This window comes from Periophthalmus magnuspinnatus, chromosome 8 (assembly GCF_009829125.3).
Source record: "Periophthalmus magnuspinnatus isolate fPerMag1 chromosome 8, fPerMag1.2.pri, whole genome shotgun sequence".
Lineage (NCBI taxonomy): Eukaryota > Metazoa > Chordata > Actinopteri > Gobiiformes > Gobiidae > Periophthalmus > Periophthalmus magnuspinnatus.
This window is the reverse complement of record NC_047133.1, coordinates 9814585-9831358: the sequence shown is the minus strand read 5'-3', so window position 1 is coordinate 9831358 and position 16774 is coordinate 9814585. Positions and strand designations below refer to the sequence as shown.

Below are 16774 nucleotides of genomic sequence, written 5' to 3'. Positions count from 1 at the left end.
TCAGCCCGAGCAGTCGCGTCAAAGTACCATTACTGTCCGGTCTGATGTACTATATATATAATGCATAATCCCCTTATAGAATGTATGTAAGGTTTCAATCAGGAGGAGATGTTAGCGTTTTAGCAAGATAGCATAGGAATCAGCTCTTTTTTAAGGCGAAGCTAGCACTGGTGTTTTTACATAAGATTTGATTAAAGCACTTTGATGTAGTTAGGCTATAGTCAGTCAGAAGTCTCATTTGTCAGAAGGAGCGCTGTATATTTTATTCATTAGAGCAATGATTTGAAATGTAAAATTGTGTTTCCATCAATTTCATGAAATATTATCTGCTGTAGGCTACTGATGTGGAAGTGGATAGAGCTTAAATTGCATAATGTGTTCCAAATTAGTGTTGTCACGATACTGAAATTCCAAACTTGATTTAAGATACTAAGGAATAGATTCGATACCCAGCATTAGTGATGGGACTTTTGGCTCTTTTATGGGATCCGAATCTTATGGATCTGTTCATATAAAAGAGCCGCTCAAAAGACTGTCTCCTTTTATACTTATTTAACCCTTTAAGGACTGAGCACGTTATAGACCAGGGGCGTCAAACACATTTTCACCGAGGGCTACGTCAACAAAATGGCTGCAGTCAAAGGGCCAAATGTAAAATAAATGTAACTTCTTTTTAAAATTGTTGATTAACTGTTTCTGTATTTATTACTTCAAGTTACAAATATTACATATGTATTTGCAAAGATGTAAAAATATGTCTGTGTAACTGTGTGTCTCCTGATAAAATGACATTTTTAGACCATCATACCTTTAAATTTATCTTGTCGAGGGCCACGTAAAATGATGTGGAGGGCCACATTGAGCCCGCGGGCCTTGAGTATGACACGTGTTATAGGTGGAAAGAGAGAGGGCACAGGCTGAAAGAGAGAGGGCACAGGCTGAAAGAGAGAGGGCACAGACGGAAAGAGAGAGGGCGCAGGCGGAAAGAGAGAGGGCGCAGATGTAAAGAGAGAGGGCACAGGTGGAAAGAGAGAGGGTGCAGGCGGAAAGAGGGAGGGCACAGGCAGAAAGAGAGAGGGCACAGGCGGAAAGAGAGAGGGCGCAGACGTAAAGAGAGAGGGTGCAGGTGGAAAGAGAGAGAGCGCAGGTGGAAAGAGAGAGGGCGCAGACGTAAAGAGAGAGGGCGCAGGTGGAAAGAGAGAGGGCGCAGACGGAAAGAGAGAGGGCGCAGGGAGAAAGAGAGGGCGCAGACGTAAAGAGAGAGGGCGCAGGCGTAAAGAGAGAGGGCGCAGGCGTAAAGAGAGAGGGCGCAGGCGTAAAGAGAGAGGGCGCAGGCGGAAAGAGAGAGGGCGCAGGCGGAAAGAGAGAGGGCGCAGATGTAAAGAGAGAGGGCACAGGTGGAAAGAGAGAGGGTGCAGGCGGAAAGAGGGAGGGCACAGGCAGAAAGAGAGAGGGCACAGGCGGAAAGAGAGAGGGCGCAGACGTAAAGAGAGAGGGTGCAGGTGGAAAGAGAGAGAGCGCAGGTGGAAAGAGAGAGGGCGCAGACGTAAAGAGAGAGGGCGCAGGTGGAAAGAGAGAGGGCGCAGACGGAAAGAGAGAGGGCGCAGGGAGAAAGAGAGGGCGCAGACGTAAAGAGAGAGGGCGCAGGCGTAAAGAGAGAGGGCGCAGGCGTAAAGAGAGAGGGCGCAGGCGGAAAGAGAGAGGGCGCAGATGTAAAGAGAGAGGGCACAGGTGGAAAGAGAGAGGGTGCAGGCGGAAAGAGGGAGGGCACAGGCAGAAAGAGAGAGGGCACAGGCGGAAAGAGAGAGGGCGCAGACGTAAAGAGAGAGGGTGCAGGTGGAAAGAGAGAGAGCGCAGGTGGAAAGAGAGAGGGCGCAGACGTAAAGAGAGAGGGCGCAGGTGGAAAGAGAGAGGGCGCAGACGGAAAGAGAGAGGGCGCAGACGTAAAGAGAGAGGGCGCAGGTGGAAAGAGAGAGGGCGCAGACGTAAAGAGAGAGGGCGCAGGTGGAAAGAGAGAGGGCGCAGACGGAAAGAGAGAGGGCGCAGGGAGAAAGAGAGGGCGCAGACGTAAAGAGAGAGGGCGCAGGCGTAAAGAGAGAGGGCGCAGGCGTAAAGAGAGAGGGCGCAGGCGTAAAGAGAGAGGGCGCAGGCGGAAAGAGAGAGGGCGCAGGCGGAAAGAGAGAGGGCACAGGGAGAAAGAGAGAGGGTGAATTTACATGGGAGCACAATTGGTTGCGGAGTTACGGTAATGGAAAGTTCGCAACCGCGCTCTATCTGCGGCGATAGCGTCCATCAAAACAGGGGTTAACAACAAACTAATCACAGAGAGAAGTGACCGAGGCTCAGATTTGTTTTAAACAGTTCAAACTAAGAGGGGTGTGTGTTTACCCTTTGAAAAAAAAAAATTGAAATAATGGAGAAAGTAAGAAAGATTAGGATCTTTTGAAAATTCGATTTGGTTCCACCTGTTCTACTACTACTACTCAACACTTTTCTGATTCCTTTCTTTAGAATATAGCATGACATTTAAAGCTGCTACGGTTTGGCCAAAGATGGATAAACGCAAAGGGAAAATTTCACGTTCAAATTTCAAATACATTTTCACTCACATTGTAGCCGTACGGTGCAGGGTTTAGCTGCCAGACAAGCTGATATTTTTCAGTTTTTATTGTTTCATTTCTGCTCAGGGGAACTCATACCCCAATATTTGAACTGTATTTCCTCATTCTGTCTAACTCGTTGTGTTGCAAGTTTTAGCATTGTAAACTTCAGTGTCTGATTCCAATTGTCTTCTGGTAAAATGAAACTTTTTTTGTGTCATCTGTTTTCTGTGTTTCTAATGCAACATCTCACGCGAAACAGAATTCACCCATTTCCACTGGCCTCATATCCAGGTGTCTAATACTACTACTGCTACTACTACTACGACTCCTGCTGCCCATGGCTTCACGGTTGCGTAAGCCAAAAATCGTAAAAATCGCCATCTATCTCTGCTTTATTTAATTTTGAGCTGTGCACTGCAAAAAAAAAAGTTTGAATTACTTTATTTGGAAGATATTTTTGAGTAGTTTTGACAATAATAAACACATTTTGTTACTTGTCTATGATTTCAGTCAATATTCATGTGCATCGTTCATACATTTTCAAATTAATATGATGAATATATGGTGTACTATGTAACTTTTCAGATGGTGCAGACAACTGTCCAACTGCTTTGCCTGGAATGTTCCACAGTGTAGCATTAAACATCTAGCTTGCTTTTATTCAAGTACAGGAGTTTCCGTTGCTCGTAAATACCTGTGACCGGGCTCGTCTCGTCGCGGATCTGACATGTAACTCGGCCGTGGGAGAATCATTCGCTTGTTTCCATGGAGACGTATAAGGTAAATGAGATGCTGTGGGACGTATCGAGGCAAAAGCGATTACAAGGCGAGACAAAAATGTTGATGCATAGCAAAGACGAGATAAGTATTTAGAAATCGACGCGTTTTTATCTCAGGCAGATGTCTTTTTACAGTGTAGTGAAGCTTGTGTGGGTTTTGCATTGAGGCTATAGACAAGCGCCGGATCTGTCAGCCTCTGCTCTGAAACAAAAAGAAGAGAAAAATTAAATCAGAGCGATATGATTTTCTGCCAAAGCAAAACGCACATCACTCCCTCAGCGCCAGAGGAGTTTGAGTTGCTACAAAACTCAAATCCGAATATAGTTTTGAATCACGTCGCCGCTGCCTTCTCCGCACTTCCATATGGGGAGAATGTCTGGATATGTTAATTAATATTTAAGCCACCTTCAGCGTAGCCCGCGAAAAGCAGCAAAGGGGATTGTGTCTGCGCCGAGCTGCTAATCCCTCGAATTAGACGTTTAATAACAAGAAGCCATTTTGTAGATTAGTAAGATCAAGCCTCACCACGCGCCCGCTGTACAATCTACTTAAATGCTTTGAGTTTTTATATTGGGGCGCTAGCATAGGCGCTATACAACCACGGCTAATAGTGTCTTGGCATGCTGGATTTGAGAAGTTAGCAAAGTTTTTACAAAGTGATTCATGGAGATGGAAAGATGCCATTGGAAACTGGCACTTCTGGTTTTCGTATAGGTGCTTTAAAATGTTTTTGATTGATAAAAAGTGAGTTTGTCATTTTGGTGCCAGTTAACTTTTGGAAGCTACAGGCGTTACATCATTTGCGTTGTTTTTCAGAAAATTGGCATTCTGGTTTCGTTTCTTGATGGGGAAGTCTTATTTTATCTTCAGTGATAGGTTTTCATCAATAATAAAACATACATAGATCACTTGGAATACTCTAAAACAACATCTCTGCATGTATAAATACGTAGCACTGAACCAAGATCTGGAGAAGATTAAAGTACAGTACAGAGGAGAGAGACACATATATACTTTACTATATACATATAGTAAAGACGAGGGATAGTGAACATATGATACAAACATAAACTGTAAGTAAATGGGCATAGCTTACCTGCTAGCCGCCGCGTATAGGAATTGAATACTCTCTTTCTGTCAAACTCATCATTCTGACCTTAACATGTTCGTATTAACTCGCCTTATATCACATGTGTCAAACCCAAGGCCCGTGGGCCAAATGCGGCCCGCCACGTCATTTTATGTGGCCTGCGACAAAGTAAATTGAAAGGTATGACTGTCTTAAAATATCAGTTTATCAGGAGATACACAATTACGCAGCCATTTTTTCATATCTATACAAATCCATATGTAATATTTGAAACTTGAATATGTAATAAATATAGAAACGGTTAATTAACAAGATAAAAACGTAGTGACATTTATCTTACAGTTACATCTGGCCCTTTGAGAGCAACCATTTTGTTGATGTGGCCCTCTGTGACAATGAGTTTGACACCCCTGCCTTACATGGTCCTGGTGTTTTTATTTCACTATTTTGGCCTAAACTCAGACATGAACATTAATAACAGACCAATCTGATGTCTGCTTTCCCCGAGCTCGCTCCCACTAGCATTAGCAACAGGTTGATCGACAGCTTCGTTGCTAAGCGCCTGCCCTCTGCCAAACCAGTACTGCGAGCGGGTGAGGGTGTGTACCCGCTCCTGATTGGCTCTTTGGTTACACGCTTTGATTTCCAAATACGGTCCCTGGTTGCAGATTAGCCGCTATGACTGCTAGCTTCGATGAGCTTCATTTGGTTGCAACTGAACGCTATGGGTAACGTCACACTCACTTAGTCCACTTCTATTATACAGTCTATGGGTACAGAAGAGAGTGAATGCACGGTACAAAGGAGGGAGAATGAATATATGGAAAGAAGGATGGTCTGGTTAGAAAAAAAGGAGGCCAAGAGGAAGACCAAAGAGGATATTTTAGGTTATACCTGAAAAAATGTTACTTTGTGACTTGGAAGCCATGTTGAATATGTTCAACAATTTGTAAATAATCTTGTACACTTTCTTTCAGGAAAATGTTGGAGATGTTTTTGTTTTGTTTGTTTTCCATATTCTATAGTATGGTGATGTACTTTATTTAATCAATTTTCAATCAATATTGCTAAAACACACCTTTAAAACATGCATTTTTACTTTGAGTGAGCTAACCTCCTCACAGATCAGACCTAGGTATAAACAAGTGCTGTGATTGTCTCCATGGTGGTAGAGAAATGTAATGTGATGATACTGTGGAACATTCTTAAACCACCTGGAGACAAGCAGGTGGCTGACCCTCCACCAGAGAATTTGCAAGTACGCATTTTCCGAGGTCTTGCATTTTATATTAGTAATTGTCAAAATATTTGCACCAAGTATAGAGATGTCTCCTTAAAGAATGAGTTAAATGCAAACTTAATTTTTTTTGTAGAGTACAGTATCATGCAACTTCTGTGGTTGGGTGTCCACTTGTCTCACAAAACTGTTATTACTTTGCCTAGAATATTCCAAAATATGGCAGAAAACGCATTATTTGACCTATAACTTGGGCCTGGCGACGTCTCATTGTCTCCATGGAGATAGATAATCTGACAAGTTGCCAGATAGCTGTCAGTAACAATCTGGACCTCACATTACAAACGTTACAGTGTCCACCTTTAAAATTCAAGTCTGCGTGACCCTTTCTTCAGACATGGATAAAATGTTTGCAAGATCAGCTCAACACAACACAACTATTGGATCGTTTCCAAACCAGAGCCACATTTCCGCGTAACTGTGGCGTACATTTATCTCATGAAGTAGCTTATTTCTACATCACGTTTTCCTACATATCTCTGGGAGCATATTAGCGTAGAGTGGTGCGCCTGGCCTGCTTTAAACATGCATGATGACCTGTATAAAATGTTGATGTAGAATAATCAGAGGCATCACAGGGCCAAAAATAGGTCACTTTTTGTACAGTCAAACGGAAAGGCGTAGTTTTTATTTTTTTTCCCACAATACTTCCTCATATTTCTGTTCGGGGGGCAGAAATGAAGACCTCAGCAGCCCGCGTTTGGTGCAGAGTACACAGAGGTGGCCCTGGTTCAGTTTGGGGCTCCATGTTGCTAGCACTAGCCACACGTGCTAAATAATTCACACTCTACTTGAGAATTCTCCAACGGACTGCACTGCTGCCATTAGACACTGGGGCTGCTAGGATTTCTGCTTTTTTTTCTCTTTTCATGTCTTGTTTTTCTACTCTCAAGACCTCCACCCCTCCTCCTGAAATAAGATGATTTAGTCGAATTTGGAAAGTTAAATTTGATTGCAGATATTTTAATGTTTTTATTTTTTTTATTTATTCATTTTTATTTTAATTTTAATTTTATTTTATTTTATTTTTTTGGTGCTTAGTAATTATTAATCCACTTGTATCTATTTAAACATTGTTCTAGTTTAAATATTTTTTACTAGATTTATTTATTTTTTTACATCATTATTGTTATTAACGTATTTCTGATGACATTTTAGTTTTAATTATTTTATACGTAGAAAATTCAACTTAATAAATCAGTCAGAAAAGTCTACTTGCTGATTTATCTATTTTTGCTTCTAAAATAAGAAAATCTAAACTTAACACAAAACTATGACCCTACTAAATCTCAACTGAAGTATTTTAACCTAATGTAGATGATATTTTTCGCAGCGGTTACTTCGATGTCACACATAACAGAAGCAGTATTTAAAACACAGTATCTAAAAATGCTAATTCTACAGCACATGTCTTTTGTTAAAACTACTCCAGAATCTGAACTGAAGTAATCTGGCTAAATGTAGATGTTTTTTTGTTTTAATTTTTTGCCGTTTAACATTTGATAGATCTCTCAATCCGATACATAAAAGCTAAAATAAGAAAAATATTGATAACACAGTATCTAACAATGCAAAAACTAGAGCTACTAAGTTGAAAATACTCAAGTATGGGAAGTGAAGTAATTTGACTGAATATAGATGTTATTTTTTGCAGTATAAGACTTCAATATTTCAGTTCGTTTTGAGCTCAGGGCCAATCCGATACATGCAAGGTAAAATAACAAAAGTATTGGAAACGCAGTATCTAACGATGCAAAAACTAGAGCTACTAAAGTTAAATCACTCAAGTATGTGAACTGAAGTAATTTGACTAAATGTAGATGTCATATTTTGCAGTGTAAGATTTAGATATTTCAGTTCGTTGTTAGTTCAGGGCCAATCCGATACATAAAAGCAGTTTACATGCATAAGGCCGCGGCGTTTCCACACACTTCAGCAGAATCGGTCCAAGTCTGCCTACACCTCTGGATTTTTTTATTTATTTTTTTCCCTCCGCGAGACGCCTCTTTGACAATGTCTGCCTCATCCAAAATGCATGAGCGCGTGTGGATCGATACCTCCCCTTTAATCTCAGCGCACAGACAGCTCCCGCACTGCTGCCACTGCTGCAGACCACATCAGAGCTGAGAGGGGCCCACCGGGGTCCAGCACGGGCGCACACGGAGACGCCAAAACATACGGCCCTCCTGAGCGCGTGCACTGTAAAAAAAAAAAGTCTGTGTGGAGAGACCAAAACATACGGCCCTCTTGAGTCTGGACTGTGAAAAAAAAAAAGTCTACCAAAACAGGACCATCTTCACTGTAAAAAAGTGGACAGAGATGCCAAAACATACCTACCTCTTGAGCGTCTACGTTAGAGATCGGCTGGATATCGGTTGGCCCGTATATGAGGCCGATATTTGTACTTTTTTGCAGCTATTGGGCTTAAATCTCCATCACAGGTCGATATTTTGATCTGTCTGACCTGCTGCCTAAAAGGTACACACACACTTTTGTTTTAACACTTGAGCGTGAAGATAGTTTGTGGTGTATAAGGGCTGCAGTTGAGTTTGTAGTAAATTCACAGCAGAATTTCAAGGATATGATCCAAATCAGCCCTACATATTGGTATCGGTATCGGCCATGAAATAACCTGTCGATCTCTAGTCTGAGATGGTAAATGGTCACATTTTTTTATAGCTCTTTTCCACCTTCAAGGCTCTCAAAGCGTTTTACATGAAAGAAACACTCACCCATTCACACACACATCCATACACCAGTGTACGCAGACACTGGGGGCGAGAAAGTGTTTTTGCCCAGGAACACAACGACAGCATTCACCTGCAGGAACTGGAAATACACCGCCAACCTGTGGGTCAGTGGATCTGATCGCTCTACCAATGATGTTTACGTGGAAAGCGGGATTCAAACCGTCAACCTCCAGATCAGTGTACAAACGCTCTACCAACTGAGCTACTTTCGCCGTACATTGTAAAAAAAAACAAAAAAACAACAAAAAACAAACAAAAAAAACACTGAGATTTATGTATGTATTACATTTTTTCACTTTTGTGTTATTTCTGTATATAATTTCAATACTATATAATTATCTCTTTTAAATAATAACACTTTTTGTACCACAGTGAGGAAATTCCAGTTTTGCAACTTCAAGAATAACAGGATTGTAGTAGTGGAGTAAGTAAATAAGTAAGTAAGCACTTGAAATAATAGAAAGAATCCTTTACTTTTAGAGTGTATCATCGCTGGAGTTGAGCCATAAAAAGTCCCAAAAAGAGCTTGTTTTTAGCGAGGAGCGAGCGGAGGATTATTAGTCATGCTGGTACCTTTGTTGCCAGAGTCCACTGCACCACTGTGTCTGCTGCTACTACTGCGGCTGCCACCAAATACATAAAACATCCTCCGAAGGGACAGGACTACACCCGGGAACCGAAAAACTGCTCCCAATCTCCTTTCAACACCACAAAACTCAAAAAGATTCATATGCAACACGGGTATCAGATCAAGATGTAACAGAACCAAGTATCAGGCAATGTGGAGATTAAAGGAGGTATTTTGTGTTAACTCAACTTTTCTGGATTTGTAAAAGAACTTATTTGAGTAGTTTTGTTCATCTCATACTCATACCTGGAATAGAATTTAGTTTCATTCGCACATGTTTGAGTAATGTGTTATGCTGAGGCTTTGTCCCGCTCAGTACGAAAAAACAAAACAAAATGACTTGGTTTTTGTCATTAGTTTAAACCATAGACTGTATAAAGAAGTGGACTAAGGGAGTGTGACGTCACCCACACCGTTCAGCTCCAGTCAAATGAAGCTCGTCGAGGCTAGCAGTTATACGGGCAAATTTGTTCCATAATCGTAATTCCAATGGTGAGTATCATAGCAACCAAAGAGCCAATCTGGAGCGAAGCTGTTGAAGGTAACGCCCCTTCCCGCCCACATCTCTGGTTTATCAGTGGGTAGGTGCTTGGAGACGTTGTCAGTCAAACCTGTTGCTAATGCTAGCGGGGAAAGAAGGAACCTAATTTGTCTGTTAGTAATGTTTTACGGACTCAGTAGTGGAATAAAAATACCAGGATGTCCATTTATATATATAGTCTATGGCTTAAACGTAATCTGTTCAATGTCTTATTTGAGAACACTTTATTTCTGACTTTACATTATTTATCAAGTATCGCTATTATGAAGTTGATGCGTTTCAAATCAATCATCATCAATTTGTATTGGCTTTTTTTATTCAGAAATCAATGTTTTTACCGCCTTAAAAACGCGAAAAACATAACATTGAAACGGTTTGCAGTGGCTTATTAATTCATGCGTTCTGAGCATTCTTATTATTCACCTTGATGAGTTTGTAACTATTTTCCACGACTTTCCGAGACCAGAGCAGATTTTTGCCAACTAACAACAACTAGCATGCTAACTGTGCACTTCCTGAGATTCAGACCTCACACTGTACAGAGGAAAGACGCATTTTGTTCAAATTCAGGTACACGGCCTTTAATTAAGGTACATTAAAGTACGAGGTTACCCCTTGGTGTTGACCGCTCTAACCCCAGCATCATCGAGGGACAGGACAAACACAGCGGCCATATTGCCCCTAAGAGAACAATAGCCTCGACCGCGGTGTAGATGGATGGAATATTATCACTTTACAAATCTTGTATTTCATAATTCATAAGCTTATATGCACATAATTCCAGAAATGCGCCGTGATTGGTCAGTTACTATCACATATAAAACCTACAAACTGTATAAATTGCGGTTTTAGCCCCACAAAACACTGTTATGGTTAAGCTTAAGACAACAATACCATACATTATTCATGAGATTTGCAATTTGCGTACACAAACCTGAACTAAGGAGTCATTTCATACGCAGAAGGGGACCATTTCTTTGTGCTATAAGAGCAATGAGGCTAATTAGCTAAAGCCAATTTTATGTATGTTTAGCGGCTATAATTTGTGTTTTAATGCGCTTTTGTCCCTTGTATACTGTCCGTTTATGACCCCTGGATCTCATGGCATGTTTTTTCTTATAGATCCCTATTGTTGTTGTCCACAAACTATTAAAAATACATGAACGGCGCTGTGCTGCACTGCGTCACGCCCTCTTCTTAACACATGCATCGTGGTTGGGATTTGGTCAAAAGTGCAGAGGCAACAGATGCGGGGGGCTTTTGAGAGACCCCCGTGCCCCATCGCGCTCCGGCTTATCCCCAAAACGAAGGCATTGGCGCGGACTTTTACAGAGTTTGACACCTGCCTAGGAGCAGAGTGTGCGAGAGGCGCGTTAAACATTTATAGACGGGAGACAGGAAGTGGAGGGGAGTACGGAGATGCGGGCTTCCACAGGGCTGCTTGTCAATAGTGGAGGAGGAAGAGGAGGGAGCGGAATTATCGAAACGCGTCAACGAAAATCGGAGTATTCTGGACAGTTTGTTGTCTGGTGAAAAGTATGGGGTGTGAGAGTTTGGACGTGTGTGAGGAGGAAGAGTGGATATGAGGTGATGGAGGCTCAGGTTAAGGGCTGAGAAAGAGGTGAAAAAACAAAGAATTATTGATGGGTGAATTGATACGAAATACTGATATATTGATGCTGACTGAAATATCAAAAAGTAAGTAGTATTGTACAAAAAATATCAGTATTTAACGTTTTACAAAAAAAAAATGCAGTTTTTCTAATAAAAAAATTGCACATTCTAGAAAAAAACATGTTTAAATTTCAATTTATTTGCACGTATATTTAATTTTAAGATTAGTTCAAGTCATGCTGGAGCAAAATCCTCTATGTCTTTAGTTAAGAAGTAATTTCAACACATTTTAATACAGAACACACTGGTATCCATCCAATATTGTGATTCTCGCCTTAACAATACTTGGCATCGGAACCAAAAAAAATCACTAAAGAGAACACAAGGAAGTGTAATAATAGTAAATACACTATCCAGTCAAATTTACATTTTGGAAAGAAAAGCTAATCAAAAAGTGCAGTTGTGACCTTGGGCATGGCATTACATAAGTTAGCATGTGGTGTGTGGGTGAGTGATAGGCAGACATGTCTTTACCAATTAGCCCCAGGGCGGTTGTGGCTAAAGCAAGAAAGAGCAGCTTTACCACCTCCGAGTGTGGGCCCACGCTGTGTTATTATTGTTGCACAGAACAGGTCAATGCTATATTATTAATACTTTTATATATGTTTCTATATTTTGAAAGGCAAAAAAATGTAACTATTCTACATCAAAATTTTTAATAAAACGTTTATTTAATATTACAATAGTATTATTTGCTTTGGTAGATAATTACAGTACTATGCGAACTTGAGCTTTTAACCATATTACATTGTTGTCCCACATCAAAAACACACCTGGAGCTGTATTTTGCTTCATTTATGCTTGTCCATTAATCCAAAGTTGTTTTCTCCGAGCATTAAAACATCCTCAATTAGCATTTTCCCCATTTAGTTGCGTCACAGGTAAAAATCCAGACCTCTACACATTTTTCAAGCCCATAAACAATCACTAGAGACATTCTGCTGTACAACTGTGTTCACATTCACATCCAACGCCTAAATGCTTGACTGGAATTGGATGAAGTTTATAAAAAATATTTTCCGTAGACACTATTTGAAGTACAAAAATATGAAATACTTACCCCATGTGAGCAAAAGCATGTTTAGAAGAGAATTAAAACCACTACAATCCAAAAAAATATGTGTTCTTTAAGGGAGACTGGAAAAAGAAAATATGAAAAAAATAAAATAAAATAGTAATAATTAAATGAAATAATTCTTTAACTCCAATGAGGTGCATCAGTTCTTCTGTTAATTTATTTTAATAGATGGTTTATTCAGAGCATAGTTTAGTGGCTGTGTCCGGTCAGGTGATTTAAACAGGTTTCGGTGCCATCTTTCTGCGTGGACAACAGGGCTGAGACTTTAAACCGGGACGAGGGGGCCTTTTTACTGTCACATACCTGGGAAACTGTCCTGGAGAAGTCGGACTGCAGATGACACAGTTGGTAGGACCGCACAGCTGACCACACACATCACAGCAACAACGTGAGCACTCTGAGAAAGCCCGCTAGTGATCAGTCCAAACTGTCAGGTCTGAAAACAAACTAAACCTTGGTCTGACAAAAAGACTCTATTAACATAAATTCTTTAACTCCTTTGATTTGTGAACTCGTAGCGTTTACAATACAGACTTACGCAGCTACTTCTCCCCACAAACGCATTCACCTGTTTTATTTGGTCTCAAATTGGACTTGATGAAATCCCAGTCTCTGTCAAAGCAACTTTTAATTTTATAGCGCCATTAACTCCCCAGCCATTTCCTCTTTTTACAAACGAGCCGCTGCGATGATTGAATTATTTATACCAGGCATTCGGTCCAAAACTATTAAATCCATCTGCATTTAATTGTACTTTTTCTTACTTATGCAGAATAATTAGCCGCTATTAGTTAATTACTTTGAGCCTCCAGCGATGGCCGTGATTCATTTGTAATAAACAAGGGGATATATGTTGGGGGAAAAAGTTGATTTGCTGCACCTGAAGACGAGATTGTGTGAATATTTTAGTGGCGGGATTTGCCTCTAGGGGGAACTAAAGCATTCAATGGTGTGTCAAGATGAACACTGCAAAAAAGCATATGTAAGTTAGGTAATCGTCTTTTTTTATTTGGATTTGTTTTATTTGCATTGCTTACAGGATGTTTTCATGGTTGTGTTGACCATTTTTCTTTTGAGGTAAATTTTCATGCACTGAATTTAAAAGGGGAGACGTCTTTCAATACAAAATATTACAAAAACGAGCAGCTACATTAGAAGTTTGCATTTATTTTTGCGCTCTAGTATCTGCACTTTTACTTAAGTAGCAAAATTGAATATTTCTTCCACCACTTATTAGTAGGAGTCGTAGTAGCAGTAGTAGTAGTAGTAGTAGTAGTAGTAGTAGTAGTATAGTAGTAGTAGCAGTTGATATTCTTAACATTAGCAAAATCACTCATTTCGTTCCATCTTAAAAAAACAAAACCAGAAATGAACCAGGACAAAACCAGGACTAAACCAGGACTGACCCAGGAATAAACCAAGAGTGATCCAATACTACACTCTAGGCATAAAACTAGGCATAAATGGGACTAAACCTGGACGGAATCAGGTCTAAAAAAATAACTAAACTAGGACAAAGCTAAGAACCAGGTCTAAGCCACAAATGAACCAGGACTAACCCAGGACTACAGGACTAAGACTGAACCAGGATTAAATCAAGAATGAACCAGGTCTATACCAAGCAGACTCAGACAAATTCCCAGTTACCAAAATTTATTGCAGGTCACCGTGGTAAAATAATAGCAGTAGCAGTAGTAGTAGTAGTATAGTAGTAGTAGTAGTTGATATTAACATTAGCAAAATTACTCATTTCGTTCCATCTTAAAAAAACAAAAAAAAACAAAACAAAATCACTTGTTTTTAGAGTTTCTTTAAAACAATAAAATGTACTTCTATAATGTCTGGAAAAATGTTCATCCAGTGTAATTTTACAGTAAATGCAATTTTCATTTTCAACTATCAATTGATTCACCTTGAAGCAATTAGTCGTTTTCAACCACTTCAGCCAAGACGAATAAAAACTCAACTTATCAAAATGCCACAAACCAAACAAATTTAAGTTATTTTCACTATTATAATTGTTTTCGCAGAACATTATGGCCCTTGCAGACGTCATTGCTTAATACTCCAAACCTGTTGTCAATGGCTACAGTTGGTTGCGTCTCCCACTGCGTCGTCGCCCTGCAAAACCCCAACACATTTTAAATTTCACTCCGCAGACAAAAGCAGATTTCCAGTACGCTTTTATCCGCTCTTTTGTTTACTCCGGATGTGCCAAACGGAGGATTTAGTGTCACGTTCCTCTCCTCCGAGCTCATCCGAATTATCAGCCATTTTGAAGGCATTTGGAAGCCAGTCATTGGGTTTATTTGTGAGGAGTTTTCATGCTAAGGTGCGTCGCTATGGCTTTGATCACTTTGGTACAAACAGATTTAGGGAAACAAAGGATCCGTGTGTAAATATTAAATGAGGAACAGGTTTTTAACAAAAGCTGTGTTTAAGGAGAAGACTGATGCAGACTCTTTTAAACTCATGTGAAGTGTTGACAAGGACTTTTGATCAAGAGGGAAGTAAAGAACTCGACGATGGAGCTGTCTGCGTTTTGGGACATGGGAAGATTAAAATTTAAGATTCTGTTTAGTGGAACATTAAAACTTATGTTGTTTTTTTGTAGTGCAGTCTCGTGGTCCTCTTTACTTTGCAAACTGAATTTTATTATTCATCTTCTTTAGCCAACTTAAAAACGTCTGTGAAAATAAACTTTACTCGGTTATGGCCTCAACTCAAAGAGGAGGTATTGGTGGGTTTCAGATTGTGGAATGTGATAATGTCCTGCTCTCCAGATGAGGGTCAAAAGTCAGATTTCCCTATTGATAACATTGTATTTGCCATGAAATATCCAACAGGTAAATGCGCAAATGTTGAATTTAATCATTTCTATATGTGACTAGATGCAAGAACTCACTGTATTACAACAAAAGTAGCTCAATTTTAGCTTCGACATCTGTATTAAATACTATTGGCCAATCTACAGTATTGTTTTTGGAGCTTTCTGCCATGTTACAACATTGTTTCCTCATCAAAAACATGCCAGAAAGGGTTTGACATGTCACCCGTGATTCTTGCTGTCTTGCACGGACACTATTTGTTTCGGTATATCAGACCACGCCTCTTTTCTAAGGCTCCGCCCGCAAGCCTACATCACCAGGAAGCTCTCCACAACGTTCCCCATCCTCCCATTCCTGCTCCGCTCTCTCTTGCAGAACGGCCTGGCAGAGAGGCGAAACTCAAACTAATTACTCTTTATAGTTTAGGGAATATAGCATTTTCAAACCAACAAAACAAAACGTGGTTGATCTAAATATATTATGTGTTAGCAATTAATATGATGTGCACCTTCTCTGGAATTGGGGTCCATTGCTTATCTCCATGGGGAAGCCAGTGTTTTGTCTTGAATATTCTCCACTAATTTAATTTATGTATGTCACATTTATTCAATTATAGGCATTTTTATTGCTGAAAAATATCTTGAAAAATGTGCATTCTTGCTGAAAGCAGGGTCGCCTCTCCACAGATCTGACTTGTCACTTGGTCTGTTGGCGTCACTTGTTTGTCTCCGTTAAGAAAAACACATTTATGCAATAGTGTGGAAAATAAACAGGTGGTTTGTCCTCCAGACAGTTGATTTGTTGTCTCCTATTTTGAATTATGGTTTCTTCATATTGTTGCGAAATGACACAGAGGAGTAGTGTAGTAGAATGCAAAATACTTCAAATATTGGAGTTGTTCTAAAACTGAACTTTTTTTTCCAACAAAAATACATTTGCAGAGAGAAAATCACCAGTTCAGATATGGCATCCCATCTTTTGAAAACACATAGCATTTCCTGAATTTATCCAATATGGCCGACATCTCATCTTCCTGTCGCCTCCCCCCATAATGCAATGCAGCTTTTGTTCACTCATTCTTTTAACCATTTGTGCGGCTGCTGCGAGATGTCACCGCGGGACAAATTAAGGAAGCAGTCGGTAATAGGGTTGTGTCAAGTAGACGGAGGTGTCTGGAGCGCGGATGAAAGGTTAGCGTTAGCGGGGGTTTGTAATGAGCGCAGTGCACGGGACCGCTCCTCTGACAGATAGCATTTAGAGTCAGCCCAGAGAGCGGCATTAGCCAAAGAGCAGCGCGCATCACAGGGAGTAATAGTCAAGTGTTAGCGTGAGCGATAGCTGCAGACACGCATGGACAACAGTGTGAATCTACAATGTGCGCATGATGCTAACCGCTACAGCAGCTTTATGGGTTGTGGTAGTCAAGTACATTTTATTGTCATGGTTAAGAAAAATGTGTTTTCGGTGGTAAATGACGACACGCTGGTGGGTAGCGGTGAGTTACG

General features: G+C 40.3%; 1 protein-coding gene across 1 annotated transcript in view; it reads left to right on the top strand.

Annotated features, from left to right (window-relative positions):
• rbfox3a (RNA binding fox-1 homolog 3a) overlaps positions 1-16774 on the top strand; it is a 1019729-nt gene that overhangs the window by 721115 nt on the left and 281840 nt on the right. The window lies entirely within an intron of this gene.